The sequence below is a fragment of the Oncorhynchus tshawytscha genome, unplaced genomic scaffold (genome assembly GCF_018296145.1).
Source record: "Oncorhynchus tshawytscha isolate Ot180627B unplaced genomic scaffold, Otsh_v2.0 Un_contig_11979_pilon_pilon, whole genome shotgun sequence".
Lineage (NCBI taxonomy): Eukaryota > Metazoa > Chordata > Actinopteri > Salmoniformes > Salmonidae > Oncorhynchus > Oncorhynchus tshawytscha.
Genome location: NW_024608936.1, coordinates 35357 through 39214, shown reverse-complemented (window position 1 = coordinate 39214; position 3858 = coordinate 35357). Strand labels below are relative to the sequence as shown.

At 43.8% G+C, this 3858-nt stretch overlaps 1 long non-coding RNA gene across 1 annotated transcript; it reads right to left on the bottom strand.

Annotated features, from left to right (window-relative positions):
- Window positions 1–234: 234 nt before the first annotated feature.
- Window positions 235–3459, bottom strand: LOC121844007. The gene is made up of 2 exons (XR_006081822.1): window positions 3378–3459; window positions 235–1475 (listed from the first exon to the last, which is right to left on the bottom strand). It is a non-coding gene; the product is annotated as an uncharacterized LOC121844007 (long non-coding RNA).
- Window positions 3460–3858: the final 399 nt, after the last annotated feature.

Below are 3858 nucleotides of genomic sequence, written 5' to 3'. Positions count from 1 at the left end.
AGGTATCAGTCTGTAGTTGTTGCTGAAGCAGGTATCAATTTGTAGTTGAACTGTAGTTGTTGCTGTAACAGGTATCAGTCTGTAGTTGTTGCTGTAACAGGTATCAGTCTGTAGTTGATGCTGTAGCAGGTTTCAGTCTGTAGTTGAACTGTAGTTGTTGCTGTAGCAGGTCTCAGTCTGTAGTTGTTGCTGTATCATGTATCAGTCTGTAGTTGATGCTGTAGCAGGTCTCAGTCTGTAGTTGTTGCTGTAGCAGGTAACAGTCTGTAGTTGTTGCTGTATCATGTATCAGTCTGTAGTTGATGCTGTAGCAGGTATCAGTCTGTAGTTATGTTGTTCCTTTGACTGATAGTTTAACTGTAGTTTAACTGTCTGTAGTTTAACTGTCTGTAGTTTAACTGTGGTTGTTGCTGAAAGCAGATATCAGTCTGTAGTTGTTGCTGTATCATGTATCAGTCTGTAGTTGATGCTGTAGCAGGTCTCAGTCTGTAGTTGATGCTGTAACAGGTATCAGTCTGTAGTTGAACTGTAGTTGTTGCTGAAAGCAGGTATCAGTCTGTAGTTGAACTTTGTTGTTGCTGTATCAGGTATCAGTCTGTAGTTGTTGCTGAAGCAGGTATCAATTTGTAGTTGAACTGTAGTTGTTGCTGTAACAGGTATCAGTCTGTAGTTGATGCTGTAACAGGTATCAGTCTGTAGTTGTTGCTGTAACAGGTATCAGTCTGTAGTTGTTGCTGTAGCAGGTTTCAGTCTGTAGTTGAACTGTAGTTGTTGCTGTAGCAGGTATCAGTCTGTAGTTGTTGCTGTAGCAGGTCTCAGTCTGTAGTTGTTGCTGTAGCAGGTAACAGTCTGTAGTTGATGCTGTAGCAGGTATCAGTCTGTAGTTATGTTGTTCCTTTGACTGATAGTCTTTAGTTTAACTGTAGTTGTTGCTGAAAGCAGATATCAGTCTGTAGTTGTTGCTGTAGCAGGTATCAGTCTGTAGTTGTTGCTGAAAGCAGGTTTCAGTCTGTAGTTGAACTGTAGTTGTTTCTGTAGCAGGTATCAGTCTGTAGTTGTTGCTGTAACTGGTATCAGTCTGTAGTTGTTGCTGTATCAGGTAACAGTCTGTAGTTGAACTGTAGTTGTTGCCATAGAAGGTATCAGTCTGTAGTTGTTGCTGTAGCAGGTATCAGTGTGTAGTTGTTGCTGTATCAGGTATCAGTCTGTAGTTGTTGCTGTAGCAGGTATCAGTGTGTAGTTGTTGATGTATCAGGTATCAGTCTGTAGTTGTTGCTGTAACAGGTATCAGTTTGTAGTTGTTGCTGTAGCAGGTATCAGTCTGTAGTTGAACTGTAGTTGTTGCTGTAGCAGGTATCAGTCTGGAGTTGTTGCTGTAGAAGGTATCAGTTGTTGTACTCGGGTTGAAGATGTGTTAGGGCAGGTAGACACAGGACATGTGTTTCTCCTGTTCAGGTGACTACCGTAACCTCTGCCTGGGGAGAGGAAAGACAGAATAGTCACTTACAGTCTGTAATCCTATAGTCTCTAGCTCTCCTAAATATAATAGTATCTTGCTGTCCTGGATATAATAGATAATAGTCTCTAGATGTCCTGGATAGAATAGTCTCTAGATGTTCTGGATAGAATAGTCTCTAGCTGTACAGGATAGGATAGTCTCTGGCTGTCTGGGATAGAATAGTCTCTACCTGTCCTGGATAGAATAGTCTCTACCTGTCCTGGATAGAATAGTCTCTAGATGTCCTGGATAGAATAGTCTCTAGATGTCCTGGATTGAATAGTCTCTAGCTGTACTGGATAGGATAGTCTCTAGCTGTCTGGGATAGAATAGTCTCTACCTGTCCTGGATGGAATCGTTTCTAGCTGTCCTGGATAGAATAGTCTCTAGCTGTCTGGGATAGAATCGTTTCTAGCTGTCCTGGATAGAATAGTCTCTAGCTGTACTGGATAGGATAGTCTCTAGCTGTCTGGGATAGAATAGTCTCTAGCTGTCTGGGATAGAAGAGTCTCTATCTGTCCTGGATAGAATAGTCTCTATTATCTAGATGTCCTGGATAGAATAGTCTCTAGCTGTACTGGATAGGACAGTCTCTAGCTGTCTGGGATAGAATAGTCTCTAGCTGTCTGGGATAGAATAGTCTCTATCTGTCCTGGATAGAATAGTCTCTTATCTAGATGTCTGGGATAGAATAGTCTCTATTTGTCCTGGATAGAATAGTCTCTATTATCTAGATCTCCTGGATAGAATAGTCTCTAGCTGTACTGGATAAGACAGTCTCTAGCTGTCTGGGATAGAATAGTCTCTAGCTGTCTGGGATAGAATAGTCTCTAGCTGTCCTGGATAGAATAGTCTCTAGCTGTCCTGGATAGAATAGTCTCTAGATGTCCTGGATAGAATAGTCTCTAGCTGTCTGGGATAGAATAGTCTCTAGCTGGCTGGGATAGAATAGTTTCTAGTTGTCTGGGATAGAATAGCCTCCAACATCATTGACTGAGTTGAGTTAACTGCCAGAGGCAGGGCAAGGGAGGAGAATGCACAACAAGCCTCTGCAGTATGTCTCAGCAGGCGTCGTGTTGGACAGATAAGACAGGGTAGAAGATAGATCTACTTACTGACAGCAGAATCAAAGAGCTAATCTTGTCTCTAAAGCATTCACAGGTTGGCTAATCAGTTAATATCCAAGTGTGATGTGAAAAAAAGTGTCTGAAATTGAAAGGTAACATTGGATATGTGAATCCACTGACCTGATGGGGCCTAAACCATCTAATATATAGCTGATGTGGTAGGACCTAGACCTGTCAGCTTTAGCTGATGTTTGAAGACAATTTTGTAAATCTGTCATTTAAATCTGATAAAAGCCACATAAGTGTCTATGTGTGTGCATGCGTTAAATCAATTGGCAAGGAAAACGGCATTCTAAAGTCTGCTATCCTCATTGAAACAGGCCTTGGTTGAGTGTGTGATCTGAATATCAATACTGTTGTACAGTGGAGTAGTACTTAGTCCTAAACTCTTCATTACAGCCACAGAGGAATACGAAATAAGAAATTATATCAAAACATGACTTGTCTGTGGTGTGTGTGTGTGGTGTGTGTGTGTGGTGTGTGTGTGTGTGTGTGTGTGGTGTGTGTGTGTGTGTGTGGTGTGTGGTGTGTGGTGTGTGGTGTGTGGTGTGTGTGTGTGTGTGGTGTGTGGTGTGTGTGTGTGTGTGTGTGTGTGGTGTGTGTGTGTGTGTGTGTGTGTGTGGTGTGTGGTGTGTGGTGTGTGGTGTGTGGTGTGTGTGTGGTGTGTGTGTGTGTGTGTGTGTGTGGTGTGTGGTGTGTGGTGTGTGGTGTGTGTGTGTGTGTGTGGTGTGTGTGTGTGTGTGTGTACCAACCTGTCAATGCAGAATCTGCTGCACTCCATGTCCGTCTGCTCTGCACACACACAGCGCTGTGATTCCTTCCCTCCTCCTCCTCCTCTTCCTCCTCCTCCTCCTCCTCCTCCTCCTCCTCCTCCTCCTCCTCCTCCTCCTCCTCCTCCTCCTCCTCCTCCTCCTCCTCCTCTCACTGAAGCGACGTACACGCTGGGAGCTTCTGTAGCTGGACATACCGTACGGCACTGTACGCCTACACAAACACACACAGGCAAATCATTAGCATAGGGGTGGCAGGTAGCCTGGCAGTAATGTAGCTGTTAGAGCATTGGGACAGTAACCCAAAAGGTTGCTTGTTTGAATCCCCAAGGTGGAAAATTCTGCTGTTCTGCCACTGAGCAAGGCACTTAACAACTTCTCTCTGAGTGACGATGACATCGCTTAAGGCAGCCTTCTGCACCTCTCTGATTCAGTTTCAATTGAAAGCATTCAGACTAGGTTC